The 25,232-nt window shown below is 46.5% G+C and overlaps 1 long non-coding RNA gene across 1 annotated transcript; it reads left to right on the plus strand.

Moving 5' to 3' along the window:
* The first annotated feature begins 867 nt into the window (after nucleotides 1–867).
* Nucleotides 868–24,175, plus strand: LOC117096706. Its single transcript, XR_004442600.1, has 3 exons — nucleotides 868–938; nucleotides 11,082–11,085; nucleotides 24,146–24,175. It is a non-coding gene; the product is annotated as an uncharacterized LOC117096706 (long non-coding RNA).
* The last annotated feature ends 1,057 nt before the right edge of the window (nucleotides 24,176–25,232 follow it).

The following is a 25,232-nucleotide window of genomic DNA, read 5'->3' on the forward strand; positions in this document are numbered from 1 at the left end:
AAATGTGTGCCACTACGCCTGGCTAATTTTTATATTTTTGTATTTTTTTCTTTTTTGAGACGGAGTTTCACTCTTCTTGCCCAGGCTGGACTGCAATGGTGTGATCTCGGCTCACTGAAACCTCCACCTCCTAGGTTCAAGTGATTCTCCTGCCTCAGCCTCCAGAGCAGCTGGGATTACAGGCATGTGCCACTACACCTGGCTAATTTTGTATTTTTAGTGGAGACGGGATTTCTCCATGTTGGTCAGGCTGGTCTCGAACTCCCGACCTCAGGTGATCTGCCTGCTTCGGCCTCCCAAAGTGTTAGGATTATAGGTGTGAGCCACTGTGCCCGGACTAATTTTTATATTTTTAGTAGATATGGGGTTTCACCATGTTAGCCAGGCTGGTCTCGAACTCCTGACCTCAGGCAATGTGCCTGGTCTCGAACTCCTGACCTCAGCCTCCCAAAGTGCTGGGTTTACAGGCTTGAGCCACCGTGCCCGACTACATAAATACTTTTTAATAAAAATGAAATTATATATATAATTTTGTATCCTTTTCCCCTTTGTAATGACATGAGCATTTTTATGGGTGATTTCAAAATTTTTGTTGTTCATACATTTCTGTTTTTCTGAAGTATCTCATAATGACCACGTGTTATTTTAAAAATAGTGTTAACTTTTACTAATCATAGTAATGTATGTCATATAATGAATAACATACTAGAATAATATATAATATATGTTCAATGTGTAAAACTTTTAAAATACAGGAAAATCCACATCACATAAAAAAGTCACTAGGCTCAGGGGCTCATGCCTGTAAATCTGGCACTTTGAGAGGCCAAGGGGGTGGATTGCTTGAGCCCAGGAGTTTGAGACCACCCTGGCCAACATGGTGAAACCCTGTCTCTACAAAAAATACAAAAATTAGATAGGCGTGGTGGCGCGAGCCTGTAGACCCACATACTTAGGGGGTTGATGTGGAAAAATCACTTGAACCCAGAAGGCGGTGGTTGCAGTCACCCCAGATTGCACCTCTGCACTCCGACCCTGGCGACAGAGTGAGACTCTGTCTGAAAAAGTAAAATAAAATTTAAAAAAAAATTAGCTAGGTGTGGTGGTGTGTGCCTGTAGTCCCAGCTACTCAGGAGGTGAAGATGGGAAATTCTTGGGCCCAAGAGGTTGAGGCTGCAGTGAGCTGCAATTGCACCACTGCACTCCAGCCTGGGCAATGACGTGAGGCACTGTCTCAAAAAAAAAAAAAAAAAAAGGAAGTAAGAAAAAGAAAAAGAAAAAAGAAATGAATTAAAAAAAAATGTCAAGACTGGGCACAATGGCTCATGACTGTAATACCCAGTACCAGCACTTTGGGAGGCCAAGGATCAAGTTGGGAGAAGTGCTTGAGGCCAGGAGTTCAAAACCAGGTATCATAGGGAGACTTCACCTCTACAGAATAATTTTAAGGCCATGGCCAGGTGTGGTGGCTCATGCCTGGAATCCCAACACTTTGGGAGACTAAGGTGGGTGGATCACTTGAGGTCAGGAGTTCGAGAACAGCCTAGCCAACATGGTGAAACTCTGTCTCTATTAAAAATACAAAAATTAGCTAGGCATGGTTGCATGCACCTGTAATCCCAGCTACTCAGGAGGCTGAGGCAGAAGAATCACTTGAACCTGGGAGGTGGAAGTTGTAGTGAGCTGAGATCACACCATTGCACTCCAGCCTGGGCAACAGAGCTGGACTCTGTCTCAAAAAAAAAGATCAGGCTGGTGGCTGACGCCTGTAATCCCAGCACTTTGGGAGGCCGAGGAGGGTGGATCACAAGATCAGGAGTTCAAGACTAGCCTGGTCAAGATGGTGAAGCCCCCATCTCTACAAAACATACAAAAATTAACTGGGCATAGTGGCAAGCACCTGTAGTCCTAGCTACTCGGGAGGCTGAGGCAGGAGGATCACTTGAGCCTAAGAAATTGGGACTGCAGTGAGCTGTGATTGAGCCACTGCACTCCAGCCTGAGTGACAGAGAGGGAGACCCTGTCTCAAAAACTAAATAATGGAAAAAAAAAAAAACATAAAAAATTTGAAACAAGAAAAACTGCATGTAATACCATTATGTACATATATTACCATTAACATTGTTGTACTTACTAGTAACACTGTTGTACATCATTATACATGTCTCTCATGTATAACTTTTATATTTGGAAGACAAAAATCGGCACTCTATGGTCTCTGCTCCGCCCCTCCTGGCCCCTGCCTGCTGCTAGTCCTCCTTCAGTGGAAGCCTGGAATTGTGTCCTGACTGGTGTCCTTGCCTGCAGGCTCTTCTTTCCAGGCCACCCTGCTCACTGTTTCTAAGTATCTGATCCTGTCACTTCTCTGCTTGAAAACATTTCCTGTCTCTGCATTGCCTACAGGATAAGCTCCAAACTCCTTACCCCTGCATGCAAGGTTCTCTGCACTCCATCCCACCAACCTGCCTCCACCTCAACTTCTCAACACAAACATAGGCCAGACCCCTACTCTCCTCTGAACAATACACACTTTCCCACCTCTATGTGTCTGCTGACCCTGATTCTGGAAGTTCTTTTCCTATACATACTTGAGGAAATTGTGCTTGTCCTTCAAGATGCATCTCAGGCTGGGCGTGGTGGCTCATGCCTTTAATCCCAGCACTTTGGGAGGCTGAGGCGGGCAGATCAACAGGTCAGGAGATCCAGACCATCTTGACCAACATGGTGAAACCCTGTCACTACTAAAAATACAAAAAATTAGCTGGGCATGGTGGCAGGCACCTGTAGTCCCAGCTACTCAGGAGGCTGAGGCAGGGGAATCGCTTGAACCCAGGAGGCGGAGGTTGCAGTGAGCCGAGATCCAGCCACTGAACTCCAGCCTGGCGACAGAGCAAGACTCCACCTCAAAAAAAAAAAAAAAAAAGATTAATCTCAAAGGAGACTTCTTTGGGCCACCCTCCCAGTACTCCTCTGGAGGAGTTATTTTATTGCATGGCAGTGCTGTGTGCATATTCACCTTTCCTAAAACTTTGTGTATCACCTCCTATCAGAGTGCAATCTCATGTAATAATCTGTGCATTTCTCGCACCTAAATGCTGCCTGATGTGTGATAGCCTTTAGTTGAATGCAGAAAGGAACACCTGTTTATGTTTGTCTTTCACTCAGCTAATCAAGCAACTAGCATTTCTGAAGTATTTACCATGCGTTCAGCATGTGCAAGCCTGTAGAACTGTCAAAAGACCCAACATTTTTAAATTTTCAAATTAAATTAAATATTACATTAAACTTATTTTAGAGATAGGGCCTTCCTTTGTCACGTTGTCCAGGATGGAGTGCAGTGGCTCACTGCAGACTCTAATTCCTGAGCTTCAGGGATCCCTCGTGTTTTAGCCTCCCAATTAGCTGGGACTACTTGCGGTCATCGCTGCACCTAGATAATTTTAAAAATTCTTTTTCTCAGGCCGGACGCGGTGGCTCAAGCCTGTAATCCCAGCACTTTGGGAGGCCGAGACGGGCGGATCACAAGGTCAGGAGATCGAGACCATCTTGGCTAACACGGTGAAACCCCGTCTCTACTAAAACACACACACAAAAAAAACTAGCTTGGGCGAGGTGGCGGGTACCTGTAGTCCCAGCTACTCGGGAGGCTGAGGCAGGAGAATGGCGTAAACCTGGGAGGCAGAGGTTGCAGTGAGCTGAGATCCGGCCACTGCACTCTCCAGCCCGGGCAACAGAGTGAGACTCCGTCTCAAAAAACAAAAAAATTCTTTTTCCCGTCCTTCCTTCCTTCCTTCCTTCCTTCCTTCCTTCCTTCCTTCCTTCCTTCCTCTCTCTCTCTCTCTCTTTCTTTCTTTCTTTCTTCTTTCTTTTTTAAGACTGGGTCTCTCAGCCAGGTGCAGTGACTCATGCCTGTAATCCCAGCACCTTGGGAGGCTGAGGCAGGCAGATCACCTGAGGTCAGGTGTTCGAGACCAGGCTGGCCAACAGGTGAAACCCTGTCTCCATTAAAAACACAAAAATTAGCTGGGCTTGGTGGTGGGCACCTTTAATCCCAGCTACTCAGGAGGCTGAGGCAGGAGAATCACTTGAACCGGGAGGCGGAGGTTGCAGTGAGCCAAGATCGTGCCACTGCACTCCAGCCTGGGTGACAAGAACAGAACTCCATCTCAAAAAAAAAACAAAAACAAAAACAAAATTAGGTCTCACTTTGTTGATCAGGCTGGAGTACAGTGGCATGAACACCGCTTGCTGCAGCCTCCACCTCCTGGGCTCAAGTGATTCTCTCACTTCAGCCCCCTAAGTAGCTGAAACTAATTTTTGTATTTTTTTGTATGTAGAAATGGGGTTTCGCCATGTTGCCCAGGCTGGTCTTGAACTCCTGGGCGCAATAAATCCTCCTGACTCCCAGCCTCCCAGATAACTGGGATTATAGGCGTGAGCCACTACAAACATTCTTTTGTAGAGGTGAGGTCTCACCATGTTGCCTGGTTTTGAACTCCTGGCCTCAAGTAATCTTCTCCCATGCAGGATGAACTGCTGTGCCCCGCCTCAACGTATTTTTTAAAATTTTTATTCATTTCTTTTTTGTCCTTTTTTTCTTTTTTTTTTTTTTTGAGACGGAGTCTAGCTCTGTAGCCCAGGCTGGAATGCAATGGTACAATCTCGGCTCACTGCAAACTCTGCCTCCTCATTTCAAGTGATTCTCCTGCTGCAGCCTCATGAATAGCTGGGATTACAGGTGCATGCCACCACGCCCGGCTAATTTTCATCTTTTTAGTAGAGATGGTGTTTCACTATGTTGGTCAGGCTGGTCTTGAACTCCTGACCTCATTATCCACCTGCCTCAGCCTCCCAAAGTGCTGGGATTACAGGCGTGAGCCACCATGCCCAGCCTTTTTTTTTTTTTTTTGAGACAACGTCCCACTCTGTTTCCCAGGCTGGAGTGCAGTGGCACAATCACATCTCACTAAAGCCATAACCTCTTGGGCTCAAGCGATTCTCCCACTTCTACCTCCTGAGTAGTTAGGACTAGAGGTATGTGCCATCACACCTAGCTAATTTTGTTTGCTTATTTATTTATTTATTTATTTATTTTAGAGATGGGATCTCACTATGTTGCCTAGGGTGGGTTTGAACTCCTGGGCTCAAGCAATCCTCCCACCTCAGACTCCCAAAGTGCTGGGACTGCAGATGTGAACCACTGTGCCCAGCCTCCAAAATTTTTTTAAAAATTAATACAACAAAGACTTTTTGAGTGTGTAATATTTGCTGTGAGAATATTAAAGAAGTAAAAGACATGATTTTTAGTCTCAAAAGAGGCTTTCAATCTATTGTATAGGGAGATACAACTTTGTTCCATGGAACGAATGTAAATAATACAAATAAATTCCTATGAAATGTAAAGGCAAGTGGAGGAGAGAGATGGCACAGTGTCTGTGGCGTAACACTGGGCCCAGAGCTGGGAGGCTTGGTTCCTGCTTATCACTTGCTACCCAAACAAGGTAACCTTGGAAAGATGGCTTAATCTCATTTGGTAAAACCAATGTTTTGATTTCATTACCCACTGAGGTTCCTCTCAGCTCTTTGATTCTATGAGCAAGTGCTATGGGATACCGAAAGGGAGCAATTACTGTGGCTTAGAGTTGCTGGGGGAAAGCTCATGATGAAGGTGAAATCTGAGCTGAACTTAAACTAGAGGTGAGGTCTGGATAGCCAGAATAGGAGGCGGAAAGGCATTTCAGATATGGGGAACAACATCAACAAAGGAACAGGCAGAGACAGGATTGGGCAGGCGTGCTTGTGGGGTGGACTACCCAACGCTATCTTCAGTGGAGAATGTTTGTTCGGGAGGATTGGGAAACAGCTCGGGTAGGTTGCCTAGGGCCAGGAAGGACTTAAGAGAGACATATTAAAAGCGGTGAAGCTATTTTAGGATACGTGCAAAAGGCAGGAATGAGGTAATGAGGGCAAAGATTAGGTTTGCACCAGTGGGAAGTCAGAGCAATGGGTGACGAGAAGCTGCAAAGATAGCATCAGGAACCTGGCTCGGCCACGCAGGCTACAGGAGAGGAAATTAGTCAAAAACACCTCTAAGTTTTAGACCAGAGAAAGTGCACAGACCAGGTTCTGACCCAGGTTCTGGTGCCTCCCGGAGACAGAACAGGAGGCCCCAGAAGTAGGAGTGAAGACTACTGAAGCTCTTCCATACACACACTCCCTAGGACTCCTGCAAAAAACATTTTAGCAACTGTTAGTTTAGTTTTTTTTTGTTGTTTTTTTTTTTGAAACAGAGTCTCACTGTCACCCAGGCTGGAGTGCAGTGGCATGATCTCGGCTCACTGCAACCTCTGCCTCCTGGTTTCAAGCGATTCTCTTTCCTCGGCCTCCCGAGTAGCTGGGATTACAGGTGTGCAGCACCACGCCCGAATAATTTTTGTGTTTTTAGTAGAGACGGGGTTTTACCATATTGGGCAGGCTGGTCTTGAACTCCTGACCTCATGATTTGCCCGCCTCAGCCTCCCTAAGTGCTGGGATTACAGGCATGAGTCACCACGCCCGGCCAAGTTTTTGTTTTTAAACACAGGGTCTCTCTATGTATCCCAGGCTGGAGAGCAGTGGCTCTTCACAGGAGTGACCATAGCTCACTGCAGACTTGAACTCCTCCCCTCAAGAGTTCCTCTCATGTCAGCCTTCTGAGTAGCTGGGGCTACAGGTGTGAGCCACCGCGCCCGGCCCACTTTTTATTTTTCAATAAGATTTTCTAGTGTACTTCAAAATTCTCCGAGCTTGTAATATATTTTGAAAGTTTCAAATTTAACTTAATCAAGGAACTCATATGATTTTCTCTAGTCTCTTTAGAAATTAAAAAGTGTATTAAATTAGTAGTATCCAAACATAAAGATCCGAGGAAGACGAACATTGGTTTTATATGGATGGCTTTTGTTAAAATAACATTGTTGGCATGTTTGCTTCAGGAAGGTGATCTGGGTTGCTATTGGCTAGAGGTGAAAGGAAGATGTATTCCTTATTCCCAATAGAATATAGAATACTTAAAATAAAAATCTAAACTATGAAAGCATACTGAAGAGAAATATCTTTTTGTGTTTTCTGAGATCGGATCCCACTGTGCTGCCCAGGCTGGTGTGAACTCACAGGCTCAAGCAATCCTTCCTCCTCAGCCTCCTGAGTAGCTGGGACTACAGGTGCATGCCACCACACCTGGCTGAAAGAAATATCTTGTGGGTTTATCACGTTTATTAATGTACACGTATTCATTCTTCAACAAATACTCCTGGGTCAAAAATTATGCTATGATGCTATAAGCTGCAAAAAAAAAAAAAAAAAAAAAAAGGCAATGTTTCTTACCTTCAGGAAACTTATACTCCAGGAAGGGAGACAGAAGTAAGCAAACAACTATGTTGTAATTTATTAGTTACAGTCCAGCAGGATACAGAGGCCCACTCCGAAGGAATTCAGAGGAGAAGGAAATGAATGACTTTTTACAGAGGGGGAGCAAGGTTAAAGGAGCCGACGTGGGATGCCGAGGCACTCAGGAACCAGAAAAGGCAGGGAGCCACTGTCACCGCCAGGCCTGAAGGGGCACGGGTGCAGACAGTGTGAATGGCACCGCAGAGAGAGATAGGAGAAGGGACTGCCCTGCCAGTGAGACAGTCATAGAGAAGTGTAGTCAGTGCCAGAGCTAAACACCAAAGCAGGAACAGAGCAGAGCAGGAAACAGCCCATCCCTCTCTCCTCCTGCCTTCTGAGCCCTCAGTGTTCCCTCCAAGTGGCCCAGCCATTTAGCACCCAGCCAACTGGCAAGGGAGCCCGAGTGATAGGTCTGCAGGAATCAGCCTCTTGCGATGGAGAAGAGGCAGAGAAAGGATGGCAGGGGCCAGAGAATAACCAGCTCAGCAATGTACTATTCTATGACAAAGGCAGAGAGGACAGAAAGTCAGGAGACCCCACCAGAGAGGGACCAGGCTCCTAGAGATGGGACCTGGGCACAGCTCTGGAAACCGCTTTTGTGGGCAGAGACATAAGGGTGGAGGGACGGAGCACTTGTTAGGTTCCGGATTAAATTGGCTGCAGGTAACAACGACAACAGAAGTGACTTAAACAATATAAAATGTGTTGTCCCAAAGGAAGACAGGTGTGGAGGCTCTGCAGTAGGCAGAGGCCAGGCTCCTTCTAAGAGCTCTACTGTCCTCAACACACAGTTTCTACCTCCTGATGCCATCAGCCCTTGTGCCCCATCAGCAGGGAGGAGAAGGAGCAGTTTCACGCCCAGTTGAAAATCAGGGCTTGTATTCTGAGGGAAGAAGGAGAGGATGGATGTGGGAAGATAATTCACAATCTCTGCCAAAGGAGGGGGTAAAGGTGGAGTGATTCCAAACAGATGCCTTGCCTGAAGCGGTCAACCATTTAAAATAAACTAGAACCAGGCACAGTGGCTCACACCTGTAATCCCAGCACTTTGGGAGGCCAAGGCAGGAGGATTGTTTGAGCCCAGGAGTTCGAAACCACTCTGGGCAACATAGCAGGACAGTGTTTCTGCAAAACTTCCCTTTTAAATCAGCTGGGCATAGTGGTGCCCGCCTGTGGTCCTCAGTACGAGGGAGGTTGAGGTGGGAGAATTGCTTGAGCCCAGGGGATTGAGGCTGCAGTGAGCTATGATCACGTCACTGAGCTCCAGCCTGAGCAATAGAGCGAGACCTTGTCTAAAAAAAAAGTAAATAAATAAATAAAGGCCAGGTGCCGTGTCTCACGCCTGTAACCCCAGTACTTTGGGAGGTTGAGGAGGGTGGATTGCTTGAGGTCAGGAGTTCAAGATCAGCCCAGCCAACATGGTGAAACCCTGTCTCTACTAAAAATACAAAAATTAGCTGGGCGTGGTGGTGCATGCCTGTAATCCCAGCTACTCAGGAGGCTGAGGCAGGAGAATCGCTTGAACCCAGGAGGCAGAGGTTGCAGTGAGCTGAGAGCGTGCCACTGCACTCCAGCCTGGGCGACAGAGAGAGACTCTGTCTCAAAAATTGCATAAATAAATACTAGAAGATGTACTTAATACAAATGGAAAATCATTTTTCTGTTGACAAGGCCACAGGTATAAGGGGAAAGTTGAAGAATCAGGAATCAGAAATGCTGAGTTCTAGTTCCCCATTTGTTATTTACTAAGCAAGGGACCTGAAGCAAATCAGTTCACTTTCTGCATCTCAATTTCCTCATCTGTAAAATGAGCAAGTTAGTCTGTCTCTTTAAATGTTTTCCTTTATGTGTTTGCCAAAAAAATTATTTTCTCTATGTTAATACCAAGATTCACACAGGCCGTAAAATAACAAGATTATAGTCAGTTTAAGGTGAAAAACCTTGAGTTGCCTTGTTAGTATCATCAATTTAAATGATATAGATTTAGATTTTTTTTTTTTTTTTGGTTCTTTGCTGCTCTGAAAGGCCCTCAAAAAGTCTAGAAACATTCCAATTACAATATTTTGGGAATGTGTACACACCCAAAAGAAAAAAATGTATGTATGTGTTCTCAAAATATTTCTAGTGGAAAATTTTGCAAATTATACTGAATTTTTCAGAATGAAGTAAAAAAGTAGACACTACATTGATAGCTTAACAAGCAGTCTTTCTTTTTTTTTTTTTTTGTTTTGTTTTGTTTTGTTTTAAGAGAAGTCTCGCTCTTGTCCCTGTGGTTTGAGTGCAATGGCTCAATCTCGGCTCACTGCAACCTCCGCCTCCCGGGTTCAAACGATTCACCTGCTTCTGCCTCCCAAGTAGCTAGGATTAAGTCGCCTGCCACGCTCGGCTAATTTTTGTATTTTTTAGTAGAGACAGGGTTTCACCATGTTGGCCAGGCTGGTCTCAAACTCCTGACCTCAGGTGATTTGCCCACCTTGGCCTCCCAAAGTGCTGGGATTACAGGTGTGAGCCACTGCGCCCAGCAACGAGCTGTCCTTCTTAAAAATGAGTTGGCCGGGCGCGGTGGCTCAAGCCTGTAATCCCAGCACTTGGGGAGGCCGAGACGGGCGGATCGCAAGGTCAGGAGATCGAGACCATCCTGGCTAACACGGTGAAACCCCGTCTCTACTAAAAAATACAAAAAACTAGCTGGGCGAGGTGGCGGGCGCCTATAGTCCCAGCTACTCGGGAGGCTGAGGCAGGAGAATGGCATGAACTCGAAAGGTGGAGCTTGCAGTGAGCTGAGATCCGGCCACTGCACTCCAGTTTGGGTGACAGAGCGAGACTCTGTCTCAAAAAAAAAAAAAAAAATGAGTTGACCATCTGGCCAGGTGCAGTGGCGGGCACCTGTAGTTCCAGCTACTCAGGAAGCTGAGGTGGGAGGATCACTAGCTAAGCCCAAGAGATTGCAGTGAACCAAGATTGAGCCACTGCACTCCAACCTGGGCAACAGAGCCAGACCCTGTCTCAAACAAAAACAAAAACAAAAAACATTAGTTGACTAAGAAGAGAATAGAAGCTATTAAGAGTATCTGTTAGATATTATTTCCTATTCAAACTGGGTTCCCCCAGAGCTGACCTGGAGCAAGCAAACTTTCCTCTTTTTTTTTTGAGACAGAGTCTCCCTTTGTCACCCAGGCTCAAGTGCAGTGGTGCGATCTCGGCTCACTGCAACCTCCACGCCACACCCCCCACCAGCCCCTGACCTGGCTTCAAGTGATTCTCCTGCCTCAGCCTCCCAAGTAGCTGGGATTATAGGCATGTGCCACCACATCCAGCTTTTATACACACACACACACACATACATACACACACACGTATATATAATATATGTGTATATATATAATATAGGTATATACTATATATATATTAGTAGAGACAGGATTTCACCATGTTCCCTAGGCTGGTCTGGAACTCCTGAGCTCAAGCAATTCGCCCGCCTCAGCCTCCCAAAATGCTGGGATTACAGGTGTGAGCCACTGCACCTGGCCTACCAGTATTAATCTTAAGGAACCTAGAGATGTATCGGTTAAGACATTGTCCTCATATAGCCTAGAGAATCGGGGGGAGACATAAATAATTCAAACGAATGATTAAGCATTCTCAATATTAAGGTAAGTGGGGGCATGATGTGGTCCCAAGAAATGAGCTTGATAAGTAACATAGACATTTCGCTAAGGTAAGACTTTTCCACCAGCTCGGCCCAGTTGCACACTATTTGGAAATATAGAATCTTTCCATCCCAGAGTGGTATTGTGGTTGGTGATATGATATAGAAACAAATGCCTCCACACCTCCTGACCTGCCTTTGCAGACCTTCAGCCACCGTCCCTGAAGTCACCAACTCTCCTGCGTTGCTGCGTCTAGAAAGGAGTGTCTTCCAGGTGATCCAGGCTCTGATAGTGTGGAATATAAACAGGTTAATCAATACCAGCCCAGAAATGGACAAACTCTCTGAGCTGCAGCGGGCCTCCAGTCAGTCCCTCCTGTTGTTGATGACAAACGGGGGGTTGGCACTGGAGAGGCACAGGTGGCGCAGTCATTCGTGCAGGCTCTGAGCAGCCTGCCCAGGTTGCAGCTTGGCTCCAGCACTCCTGCTAGCTGTGGAACTGGGGCAGGTTACTTCACGCTGCACGCTTCCAGTTCCTCATCTGCAGAACAGGAATAGCAGCAGCGCTTGTCTCATAGGGTTGATGAGGATTATTAATTATTACATACACAACTCCTGGAACAATGCTTAGCACATAGTGAGCTCTCAGCAAAGGACAGAGATTATTGTTATTGCTGGTGCGCCTGGTGCTGAGAACCTTGCTCATACCCTGGGCCCAGAGGGGGAAAATGGGTGGTCTTTACCTCAGCGACATGAGCCCTATTCTTTTTTTTTTTTAGATGGAGTCTCACTCTGCTGCCCAGGCTGGAGTGCAGTGGCGTGATCTCGGCTCACTGCAACCTCCACTCCCAGGTTCAAGAGTTCTCTGCCTCAGCCTCCCAAGTAGCTGGAATTACAGGCACCCACCACCATGCTTGGCTAATTTTTATATTTTTAGTAGAGACGGGGTTTCACTATGTTGGCCAGGCTGGTCTCGAACTCCTGACCTCAGATGATCCACCCACCTCGGCCTCCCAAAGTGCTGGGATAATAGGCATGAGCCACCGTGCCTGGCCCATGAACCCTGTTCTTATAAAATACAAGTGATGACGTCTCTGCTTCAGCACAGGTGTAATTAAGGCAAAACAACATAATACCAAAACAAACAAAGTTTGGTGTGTTAAGGTCCTGAAGAAAGGGAATGAGAGAACTCATTGTAAATTTTTAATTTTTGTGGGTACATAGCAGGTGGTGTATGTGGAGAACTATTTTTTGTTTTTTTTGTTTTTTTTTTTTTTTTGAGATGGACTCTCATTCTGTTGCCAGGCTGGAGTGCAAGAGTGTAATCTTGGCTCACTGCAACCTCCGCCTCCTGGGTTCAAGTGATTCTCCTGCCTCAGCCTCCTGAATAGCTGGGACTGCAGGGGCGTACCACCACGCCTGGCTAAATTTTGTATTTTTAGTAGAGACAGGGTTTCACAATATTGGCCAGGCTGGTCTCGAACTCCTGACCTTGTGATCTACCTGCCTCGGGCTCCCAAAGTGCTGGGATTACAAGCGTGAGCCACTGTGCCTGGCCAGAGAACTAATTTTTGTGGACTGCCTCCTATGGGCTGCATATGTGGAGTGGGGCTATCATTAGCTCTGTTTTACATAGGAAGAAATGGAGAACCAAAGAAGTTTTTCAAGCATATGTAGTCAGCAGTATTGGCAAGTCTCTAGCAACAAAAAGATTAATGGTTGCCTAAGGTGGGGGCTGAGGGAACTAGTGGGGGAGGTTTGGGGAAAGGGGGAGTGACATTAATAGGTAGGTGATTCTTTTCTAGGGAAGATGAAATGTTATAAAATGGATTGTGGTGATGGTTGCACAACTCTGAATGTACTGAAAACCATGTAATTTTATACTTTATATGGGTGAATTATATGGTTTGTGAATAATAAAGTGGTTTATTGGGAGGCTGAGGCAGGCAAATCACTTGAGGTCAGGAGTTCAAGACCAGCCTGGCCAACATGGTGAAACTCTGTCTCTACTAAAAATACAAAAATCAGCCAGGCGTGGTGGCACGTGCCTGTAGTCCCAGCTAATCAGGAGGCTGAAGCAGGAGAATCGCTTGAACCCAGGAGGTGGAGTTTGCAGTGAGTTGAGATTGCACAACTGCATTCCAGCCTGGACGACAGGCTCAAAAATAATAAAATAAAATAAAGTGGTTTAATAAGAAAAAGTCCCCAGACAGGAGGCATCAAAGCCTGGATTCAGACAGCGGCCAGGCCTGGGCTCTTCTCATTCCTGTCCTTCTCACAGAGATTGGAACATGGGAACTCTCTCTAGAAGACACTACACATAAAAAATGTTCTCCATCCTAGAGATGGACGGTTAAAGAAGACGCTTAGGGCCGGGCGCGGTGGCTCAAGCCTGTAATCCCAGCACTTTGGGAGGCCGAGTCGGGTGGATCACGAGGTCAGGAGATCGAGACCATCCTGGCTAACACGGTGAAACCCCGTCTCTACTAAAAAATACAAAAAACTAGCCGGGCGACGAGGCGGGCGCCTGTAGTCCCAGCTGCTCGGGAGGCTGAGGCAGGAGAATGGCGTGAACCCGGGAGGCGGAGCTTGCAGTGAGCCGAGATCCGGCCACAGCACTCCAGCCTGGGCGACAGAGCGAGACTCCGTCTCAAAAAAAAAAAAAAAAAAAAAAAGAAGACGCTTAGGTGCCTCGGGAGATGAAGGCCGTGAACTATCAGCCTTTTGTGACTCACGGTTTTCTTAAGAACCAGGACGAGGCCGGGCGCAGTGGCTCACGCCTGTAATCCCAGCACTTTGGGAGGCCGAGACGTGAGGATCACGAGGTCAGGAGATGGAGACCATCCTGGCTAACACGGTGAAACCCCGTCTCTACTAACAATACAAAAAATTAGCTGGGCGTGGTGGCGGGCGCCTGTAGTCCCAGGTACTCAGGAGGCTGAGGCAGGAGAATGGCGTGAACCCGGGAGGTAGAGCTTGCAATGAGCCGAGATTGCGTCACCGCACTCCAGCCTGGACGACAGAGCGAGACTCCGTCTCAAGAAAAAAAAAAAAAAGAACCAGGACAGTAAGCCTCACGCAGTCCTGCCTCTGTAGGGAACAGACCTGTGTTGTGAAGGAGGGTTTCCCGGGAGGGCCCCAGCAAACCAGAAATGGAGTGGTCCACGAGTGAGCTATTGTAAGCTCAGAAACCTGGATGCTGCCTGTCGCCTCTGTGATTTTTATTTCCCTTGTTTATTTTCTTTTTGGCTTTCCTTAATTTTTAGGAAAGTTCCTTTGGTAAATTCCCACTAGTCCCAACTGTGTTCAGGAGAGAGGAAGACTTGGTGTTTTCCATGCTTGGGCCAGAGGGAGGTGAGGAGGAGACTTACTACTACCACAGGCCAGGGCAGCCAGAAGCAGCACAGGGGCACCCAGCCCCTCAGGTGCGCCAGTTAGGAGGGCTTCCCAGTCAGCTGCAGATGCTCTGTTACCTCCCCACAGTGGCTGCCTCCCTCCGCAGGTGCCTGTGAAGAGGAAGGACGTCAGAAGACCACCCCTTTCATGATTCAGGAGGCAGGGCAGAATGGTAGTCATCTTTGTTGCACTGGCAAATTCATTCCCTTAGCCCAGTTTTATTCGATTTATTTCACCAAGGAGATAGATTTGGAAGTTAGTATTATGTTAAAACCAAAACTAACAATACTGGCACTTTATATACTATTCACTAATTTTTTTTTTTGCTTGTTTTGTTTTGTTTTTTGAGACAGAGTCTCTGTTGCCCAGGTTGGAGTGCAGTGGCACAATCTCGGTTCACTGGCATCACCATGCCTGGCTAATTTTTGTATTTTTGGTAGAGACTGGGTTTCACCATGTTGGCCAGACTGGTCTCCAACTCCTGACCTCAGGTGTTCCACCCGCCTTGGCCTCCCAAAGTGCTGGAATTATAGGCATGAGCCACTGCGCCTGGCCTATTTAGTAATTTATTTAATTTATAATTTGCCTCTTTTTTGTTTTATTATTATTATTATTATTATTTTTTGAGACAGAATCTCACTCTGTCGTCCAGGCCGGAGTGCAGTGGCACAATCTTGACTCACGGCAACCTCCGCCTCCCTGGTTCAAGCGATTCTTTGCCTTGGCCTCCTGAGTAACTGAGATTACAGGTGTGCACCATATACCCAGCTAATTTTTGTATTTTTAGTAGAGACACGGTTTCACTGTGTTGGCCAGGCTGGTTTCGAACTCTTGACCTCAAGTGATCCACTAACCTTGGGCTTCCAAAGTACTGGGCTTCTGGAGGTGGAGGTTGCACTGAGCTGAGATCGCACCACTGTACTCCAGCCTGGCCAACAGAGTGAGACTCTGTCTCAAAATTAAATAAAATAAATAATAAAGAAAAAAATTAATAATAATAATTTTAAAAAGCACTGGGCTTACAGGCGTGAGCCACTGTGCCTGGCCTATGTTTTTCTGTGTTTTTTTTTTTTTTTTTTTTGAGACAGAGTCTCGCTCTGCCACCCAGGCTGGAGTGCAGTGGCCGGATCTCAGCTCACTGCAAGCTCCGCCTCCCGGGTTTAGCCATTCTCCTGCCTCAGCCTCCGGAGTAGCTGGGGCTACAGGCGCCCGCCACCTCGCCCGGCTAGTTTTTTGTATTTTTTTAGTAGAGACGGGGTTTCACTGTGTTAGCCAGGATGGTCTCGATCTCCTGACCTCGTGATCCGCCCGCCTCGGCCTCCCAAAGTGCTGGGATTACAGGCTTGAGCCACCGCGCCCGGCCTGTTTTTTTTTTTTTAAGCAGAGTCTTGCTCTGTTGACCAGGCTGGAGTGCAGTAGGTGCCACAATGCCAACCTCAACCTCCTGGGCTCCAGTGATCCTCCAGCCTCAGGCTCCTGAGTAGGTGGGACTACAGGCATGTGCCAGCACACCCGGTTAATTTTTAAATTATTATTATTATTTTTTGTAGAGACAGAGTCTCACTATGTTGCTCAGGCTGGTCTTAGACTTCTGAGCTCAAGCCATCCTCCCCATTCAGCCTCTCAGTGCTGGGATTACAGGCGCGAGCCACCGTGCCTGGCTAATTTTAAAAATACATATATAAATAGAGATGGTGGTCTTGCTATGTAAAACAGATGTTAACATGTGAAGAAGTGCTGCCAGCCAGGCGCGGTGGCTCACGCCTGTAATCCCAGCACTTTGGGAGGCCGAGGTGGGTGGATCACAAAGTCAGGAGATCGAGACCATCCTAGCTAACACAGTGAAACCCTGTCTCTACTAAAAATAGAAAAAATTAGCTGGGTGTGGTGGCGGAGGCCTGTAATCCCAGCTACTCCGGAGGCTGAGGCAGGAGAATGGGGTGAACCCCGGAGGCGGAGCTTGCAGCGAGCCGAGATGGCGCCACTGCACTCTAGCCTGGGCGGCAGAGTGAGACTCCGTCTCAAAAAAAAAAAAAAAAGAAGTGCTGCAATGAATTGTTTTGATGAGAAGGATCACCACTGAAAACGTATTGTATTTCTACTTTTATTTTCTTTTTCTTCTGCCTAAGCTGGTCTCAAATTCCTGAGCTCAAGCAATTCTCCAGCCTCAAACTCCTAAAGTGCTGGGATTATAGGTAAGGCCACCATGCCTGGCCTTTTTGTTTAAGGTACCTTACCAACATACAAAACAAGTAGTTTGAAAGAGTTGTATGAGTTACATCATTGTATGAATTTAAACATTTGAGAAAAACAGATGCTAACATGTAAAGAAGTGCTGCAATGAATAGTTTTGATGAGAGTAATCAGTACTGAAAATTTATTGTATTGACACTTTTTATTTTACTTTATCTTATTTTATTATTATTATTATTTTTTGAGACAGAGGCTCACTCTGTCGCCCGGGCTGGAGTGCAGTGGTGCGATCTCGGCTCACTGCAAGCTCCACCTCCCGGGTTCACGCCATTCTCCTGACTCAGCCTCCCGAGTAGCTGGGACCACAGGCGCCCACCACCGTGCCTGGCTAATTTTTTGTATTGTTAGTAGAGACGGGGTTTCACGGTGTTGGCCAGGATGGTCTCCATCTCCTGACTTCGTGATCCACCCGTCTCGGCCTCCCAAAGTGCTGGGATTACAGGCGTGAGCCACCACGCCCCGCCGTTCTTTTTATTTTTTTGAGACAGAGTCTCACTCTCTCGCCTAGGCTGGAGTCCTGTGATGCGATCTCAGCTCTCTGCAATCTCCACCTCCCTGGTCCAAGCGATTCTCCTGTCTTAGCCTCTTGAGTTACACTTTTTGTTTTCCAAGTTATTCCTGATAAGCATGAATAACTTTTACAACAGGGAAATATTATTTTAAACTTAATTAAAATAATAATGCCTTTTATTATTTTTCAATTTTCTACTTTTTTTTTTTTTTTTGAGATGAAGCTTCCCTCTTGTCCCCCAGGCTGGAGTGTGATGGCATGATCTGGTCTCACTGCAACCTCTGCCTCCCGGGTTCAAGGATTCTCCTGCCTCAGCCTCTTGAGTAGCTGGGACTACAGGCATGAGCCACTATACCTGGCTAATTGTTGTATTTTTAGTAGAGAAGGGGTTTCACCATGTTGGCCAGGCTGGTCTTGAACTCCTGACCTCAGGTGATCCACCTGCCTCGGCCTCCCAAAGTGCTGGGATTACAGGTGTGAGCCACTGCACCCGGCTACTTTTTGAATTTTTATATATAAGTATGTATTATATTTAAGCCTTTTATAAATTTGAATTTCAAACATGAAGGAAGGGTTCTGTATCTATTAGCTGTCTCTGTGTACTCCCTGGTTAGGTGATCATGGTGTCTTCTCTGCCAGGTAAGCATCTCCCTGGTTACCTCTGTGTGTCCTGCATATTCAGAATCCCTAAGTACCACCCAGAAGCTTTTTTTGAAGCGTAGGAACAAGTCAAGACTGGCTGCCCTTTGGTGTTTTGATTTCACCATGGGAAGCCTGCATCACGTTGCTAGTTATTTGTGCACAGCCATCTACCCTGCACTGGACAGAGCTGCCCTGAACTGTGTCAACAGGCCGAGCAGGTTTGTCAGCGGCTGCTGATACTCAGTGGTACAGAACATTGCTTGAAGCTGAGCTTCCAAGGACAACCCATTCGCTGCCACCCTGTTTCCCACGCAGCAGTTGTGCATGTGTGCTCCTCTTAGTCATCCTCCTCGTGTTGCGCTCAGCCAATGGAATTGCAAAATATCTAGCTCCTGTGCAGGTAAACCAGTTATGTTCTTCCACCTTTCTTGTTGTTGATCTTGTCTTGTTTATTAAGTAAGTATGACTCAAGAATGAAGCTGATGAAACTGTTAAAGAAATTAGATATGAAGTCCAGGGAAGGCAGAAGTCATACAAGCATAAAACCAAATAAAATCTTATCTGGACTGGGCGTGGTGGCTCATGCCTGTCATCTCAGCACTTTGGGAAGCTGAGGTGGGTGGATCACAAGGTCAGGAGTTTGAGACCACCCTGGCCAACACGGTGAAACCCCATCTCTACTAAAAATGCAAAAATTAGTCGGGCGTGGTGGAGAGCGCCTGTAGTCCCAGCTACTAGGGAGGCTGAGGCAGGAGAATCGCTTGAACCCAGGAGGCGGAGGTTGCAGTGAGCCAAGATCCCGCCACTTCACTCCAGCCTGGGTGACAGGGTGACATTCCATCTCAAAAAGACGAAAACAAAAACAAAGAAACAAACAAAACAACTAAAACAACAAAAAAACAAACAAAAAACCTTATCTGGGCTCTATGGATCTTTAACATAGTCTGAAATTATATGTTGGCTATGTTGACACCATGCATACTGTATCTCTGCCAGCTCCCCCAAAGACAACCTGGTCCTTCCTCAGACTGTTTTCTACCTAGGTCTTTGGTGTACGCTTGGGCCCTGATTAAGTTCAGGGACTGGTTTTCAAATCTGTATTGCTTGCTCACGATTGTCCTTGGCTTTATGGATTTTTCCTGGCATATTTTGTCATGTCTTCTACATTTTTTTAAAATAGACCTTTTTTTTGGAGCAGTTATTTTTCAGACTTTATTTTTTTAAAACAGTTTTAAGTTCACAACAAAGTTGAGCAGAAGGTACAGTGACTTCCTATATACCCTCATCCCCTGCATGTGTATCCGTAGACTCCCATGTTATCAACTTCATCCACCAGAGGGGTGCATTTGTTACCATCAATTAACCAACATTGACACATCTCTACCGCCCAGAGTCCATGGTTTCCATGAGGGTTCACTCTTTTTTTGTTGTTTTTTTTGGGGACAGAGTCTCACTGTGTCTCCCAGGCTGGAGTGCAGTGGCACGATCTCAGGTCACTGTAAACTCTGCCTCCAGGGTTCAAGCAATTTTCCTGCCTTAGCCTCCTGAGTAGATGGGATTACAAGCGCATGCCACCACACCTGGCTAATTTTTGTGTATGTGTGTGTATATATATACACACACACATATATATATGTGTATATATATATATATATTTTTTTTTTTTTTGAGACAGGATCTTGCTCTGTTGCCCAGGCTGGAGTGCAGTGCTGTGATCTTGGCTCACTGCAACCTCCACCTCCTGGGTTCAAGCGATTCTTCTGCCTTAGCCTCCTGAGTAGCTGGGACTACAGGCACGTGCCACCACCCCTGGCTAATTTTTGTATTTTTAGTAGAGATGGTGTTTCACCATATTGGCCAGGCTGGTCTCGAACTCCTGACCTCGTGATCTGCCTACCGCCACCTCCCAAAGTGCTGGGATTACAGGCATGGGCCACTGCACCTGGCCAATTTTTGTATTTTTAATAGAGACGGGGTCTCACCATTTTGGCCAGGCTGATCTTGAACTCCTGACCTCAAGTGATCTGCTCGCCTTGGTCTCCCAAAGTGCTGGGATTACAGACATGAGCTACCATGCCTGGCCTCCATTAGAGTTCATTCTTGATGTACATTCTATGGATTTGGAAAAATGTATAATAACATCTATACACCATTATAATATCATATTAAGTAGTTTCACTGTCTTAAATTTTTTTTTTTTTTTTTTTTTTTTTGTGACTGGGCCTCACTCTGCTCCCCAGGCTGGGCTCTGCCTCCTGGGCTGAAAAGGTCCTTCCACCTTAGCCTCCTGAGTAGCTGGGACTGAGTGCATGCCACCACACCTGGCTAGTTTTTGTAATTTTTTTTTATAGAGATGGGGTCTCACTATGTTGCCCAGGCTGGTCTTGAACTCCTGAGCTCAAGTAACCTGCGGGCCTCAGCTTCCCAAAGTGCTGGGATTACAGACGTGAGCCATCACACCTGGCCTTAGTTTTTCTTTCTTTTTTTTTGAGACAGAATCTCGTTCTGTCACCCAGGCTGGAGTGCAGTGGCATGATCTCGGCTCACTGCAACCTCCGCCTCCTGGGTTCAAGTGATTCTCCTGCCTCAGCCTCCTGAGTAGCTGGGACTGCAGGCACCCACCACCACGCCCAGCTTATTTTTTTGTATTTTTAGTAGAGACGGGATTTCACCGTGTTAGCCAGGATGGTCTCGATCTCCTGACCTTGTGAACCGCTTGCCTTGGCCTATCAAAGTGCTGGGATTACAGGCGTGAGCCACTGCTCCCGGCCCCAGTTTTTCTTTTTTGTAGTACATCATGTGGTCAGAAGCACACAGTTTAGAGTCTTGATAGATTGGGTTCTTTTCACTTCCTAGGTTGATGCAAAAGTTACTGCGGTTTTTGCCATTGAAATGACATTTAAGTTTCCTCCATTTCTTTTCATGGTTTGATAGCTCCTTTCTTTTTAGAACTGAGTAATATTCTGCTGTGTGGATGTACCAGTTTATTCTCCACTCCCTACTGAAGGACATCTTGGTTGTTTCCAAGTTTTAGCATTTACGAGCAAAGCTGTTATAAACATCCCCGTGCAGGTTTTTGCATGGACAGAAGTTTTCAACTCCTTTGGGTAAACACAAAGAAGCTGGATCACAGGATCAAATGATAAGATAATATTTCTTTTTTAATTTTTCTTTTTTGAGATGGAGTCTTGCTCTGTTGCGCAGTATGGAGTACAATGGCCTGACCGCGGCTCACTGCAACCTCTGCCTCTTGGGTTCAAACGATTCTCCTGCCTCAGCCTCCTGGGTAGCTGGGATTACAGGCGCCCGCCATCACGCCCGGCTAATTTTTTGTATTTGTAGTAAAGATGGGATTTCACTGTGTTGCCCAGGGTGGTCTTGAACTCCTGAGCTCAGGCAATCCACCCACCTCAGCCTCCCAAAGTGTTAGAATTACTGGTGTGAGCCGCCGCGTCCGGCCCAAATGGTAAAATAATGTTTTGTTTTGTAGGAGACTGCCGGACTGTTTTCCAGCATGATGGTACCATTTCCTATCCGCACCAGCAATGAATAAGAGTTCCTGCTGCTCCACATTCTGTCAGCATTTCGTGTTGTCAGTGGACTTTGGCCACCATAAAAGGTCTGTAGTGGTATCTTCTTGTTGTTTAATTTGCATTTCCCTGATGACATATGATGTGGAACATCTATTCATATGATTATTAACCATCTGTATACCTTCTTTGGTGAGGTATTTGTTATGGTCTTTGGTCCATTTTTAAATTGGGCTGTTTGTTTTCTAATTGTTGAGTTCTTCTTATTTTATTTTATTTTATTTTATTTTATTTTTTTGAGATGGAGTTTCGCTCTTGTTGCCCAGACTGGAGTGCAGTGGCGCGATCTCGGCTCACCACAACCTCTGCCTCCCAGGTTCAAGCAATTCTCTGCCTCAGCCTCTGGAGTAGCTGGGATTATAGACATGCACCACAGTGCCCAGTTAATTTTTTTTTTTTTTTTTTGAGACGGAGTCTCGCTCTGTTGCCCAGGCTGGAGTGCAGTGGTGCGATCTCCACTCACTGCAAGCTCCGCCTCCCGGGTTCATGCCATTCTCCTGCCTCAGCCTCCCGAGTAGCTGGAACTACAGGCGCCCGCCACTGCGCCCGGCTAATTTTTTTTGTATTTTTAGTAGAGACGAGATTTCACCGTGTTAGTCAGGATGGTCTCGATCTCCTGACCTCGTGATCCGCCCGTCTCGGCCTCCCAAAGTGCTGGGATTACAGGCGTGAGCCACCGCGCCCGGCTGTTTGTTTGTTTCTTTTGAGACGGAGTCTCCCTCTGTCTCCCAGGCTGGAGTGTGGTGGCGCGATCTCGGTTCACTGCAAGCTCTGCCTCCCGGGTTTACACTATTCTCCTACCTCAGCCTCCCGAGTAGCTGGGACTACAGGCGCCTGCCACCTTGCCGGCTAGTTTTTTTTTTTTTTTTTTTTGTATTTTTAGTAGAGACAGGGTTTCACCGTGTTAGCCAGGATGGTCTCGATCTCCTGACCTCGTGATCCGCCCGTCTCGGCCTCCCAGAGTGCTGGGATTACAGGCTTGAGCCACCGCGCCCAGCAATTTTGTGTTTTTAGTAGAGATGGGGTTTCTCCACGTTGAGACTGATCTCGAACTCCCGACCTCAGGTGATCCGCCTGCTTCAGCCTCCCAAAGTGCTGGGATTACAGGTGTGAGCCACTGGGCCCAGCCTCTAATCATTGAGTTCTAAGCCCAGCCTCTAATCATTGAGTTCTAAGAGCTCCTTGTATATTTTGGATAACAATCCTTTATCAGACATGTCTTTTGTAAATTTTTTTTTCAGTCTGTGGCTTGTCTTCTCATTCTTTTGATGGTATCTTTCTCAGAGCAGACGTTTCTAATTTTCATCAAATTTTTAAGTTTTCATAATCATCAATTATGTCTTTCACGAATCATGACTTTGGTGTCAATGACTAAAAAGTCATTGCAAAACCCAAGGTCACCTAGATTTTCTCTTATGTTATTTTTTGTTTGTTTGTTTTGAGATGGAGTCTTGCTCTGTCGCCCAGGCTGGAGTGCAGTGGTGCAATCTTGGTTCACTGCAACCTCCGCCTCCTGGATTCAAGCAATTCTCCTGCCTCAGCCTCCTGAGTAGCTGGGATTACAGGTGTGTGCCATCATGCCCGGCTGCTTTTCTTGTATTTTTAGTAAATACGTGGTTTCGCCATGTTGGTCAGGCTGGTGTCAAACTCCTGACCTCATGATCCACCCGCCTCGGCCATCCAAAGTGCTGGGATTATAGGTGTGAGCCACCGCACCTGGCCTCTTGTCGTCTGTGCTTTATAGTTCTGCATAGTTAAGTCTATGATCCATTTTGAGTTTATTTTTTGTATAGGATATAAGGTCTACATCTAGATTCTTTTTTTTTTTTTTTTGCATGTGGATGTCCAGTTGTTCCAGCACCATTTATTGAAAACACTGCTGGGTACAGTGGCTCATGCCTGTAATCCCAACACTTTGGGAGGCTGTGGCAGGAGCATCCCTTGAGCCCAGGGGTTCAAGGCCAGCCTGGGCAATTTGTGAGACCCCATCTCTACAAAAAATTTTAAAAATTACCCAGGCTTGGTGGTGTGCACCTCTGGTCCCAGGTAATCGGGAGGCTAAGGTGAGAGAATCGGTTGAGCCCAGGAGATTGGGGCTGCAGTGAGTTGTGACTGTGCCACTAGACTCCAGCCTGGATGACAGAGTGAGACTGTCTCAGAAAGAAAAGAAAAGAAAAAAAAGAAAAGAAAAGAGAAAAGGGCCGGGCGCGGTGGCTCAAGCCTGTAATCCCAGCACTTTGGGAGGCCGGGACGGGTGGATCACGAGGTCAGGAGATCGAGACCATCCTGGCTAACACGATGAAACCCCGTCTCTACTAAAAGATACAAAAAACTAGCCGGGCGACGTGGCGGGCGCCTGTAGTCCCAGCTACTCGGGAGGCTGAGGCAGGAGAATGGCGTGAACCTGGGAGGCGGAACTTGCAGTGAGCTGAGATCCGGCCACTGCACTCCAGCCTGGGTGATAGCGAGACTCCGTCTCAAAAATAAAAAATAAAAAAAGAAAAGAGAAAAGAGGCCGGGCGCGGTGGCTCAAGCCTGTAATCCCAGCACTTTGGGAGGCCGAGACGGGCGGATCACGAGGTCAGGAGATCGAGACCATCCTGGCTAATACGGCGAAACCCCGTCTCTACTAAAAAATACAAAAAACTAGCCGGGCGACGAGGCGGGCGCCTGTAGTCCCAGCTACTCGGGAGGCTGAGACAGGAGAATGGCGTGAACCCGGGAGGCGGAGCTTGCAGTGAGTGAGATCCGGCCACTGCACTCCAGCCTGGGCGGCAGAGCAAGACTCCGTCTCAAAAAAAAAAAAAAAAAAAAAAGAAAAGAAAAGAAGACTCTCTGTTGTATTGCCTTTGCTCCTTTGAAAAAGATCCTTTAACTATATCCGTGCTTGTCTGTCTGGGCTGTCTGTTCAGTTCCAGCTATCTGCTTTTCTGTTCTTTTAGCAATACCACACTGCCTTATAGTAAGTCTCTAAATTGGGTAGTGTCAATCCTCTGACTTTCTCCCTCTCCTTCAATATTGTGTTGGCGGACTGGGCACAGTGGCTCACACCTGTAGTCCCAACATTTTGGGAGGCTGAAATGGACAGATCACATGAAGCCAGGAGTTCAAGACCAGACTGGGCAACATGGCAAAACGCCGTCTCTACAAAAATACAAAAATAAGCCAGACATGGTGGTGTGCACCTGTAGTCCCCGCTGCTTGGGAGGCTGAGGTGGGAGGTCACTTGAACCCAAGAGGTGGAGGTTGCAGTGAGCCGAGATTGCACCACCGCATTCCAGCCTGGATGAGAAAGCCAGATCTTGTCTCAAGAAAAGCCAAAAAACAAACAAACAAAAAACTTCTTTACAGTTAACACTCCCACTAACAATATATGAAAGCTCCAGTTGCTCCATATCTTTGCTAATATTTAGTGCTGTCAATCTTTTTCATTTGATAGTATTGCATTGTGGTTTTAATTTGCATTTCCACAATAGCTTCTGATTTTTAGCATTTTTTCATGTAGTTATTTCCCTTTCACATATGTTTGTTTGTGAAATGTTCCTTCAAATATTTTGTCCAGTTTTATAAAAAGCTGTTTTAATTTAATTAATTAATTAATTTAGAGACAGGATCTCGCTCTTTCACTCAGGCTGGAGTGCAGTGGCATGATCATAGCTCACTGTAGCCTCGAACTCCTGGGCTTAAGCAATCCTCTTGTCTCAGCCTCCCAATATTGTGTTGGCGGGCCAGCTTGTATTGAGCTGGGATCACAGGTGCATGC

This window comes from Trachypithecus francoisi, unplaced genomic scaffold (genome assembly GCF_009764315.1).
Source record: "Trachypithecus francoisi isolate TF-2019V2 unplaced genomic scaffold, Tfra_2.0 Lachesis_group14, whole genome shotgun sequence".
NCBI lineage: Eukaryota > Metazoa > Chordata > Mammalia > Primates > Cercopithecidae > Trachypithecus > Trachypithecus francoisi.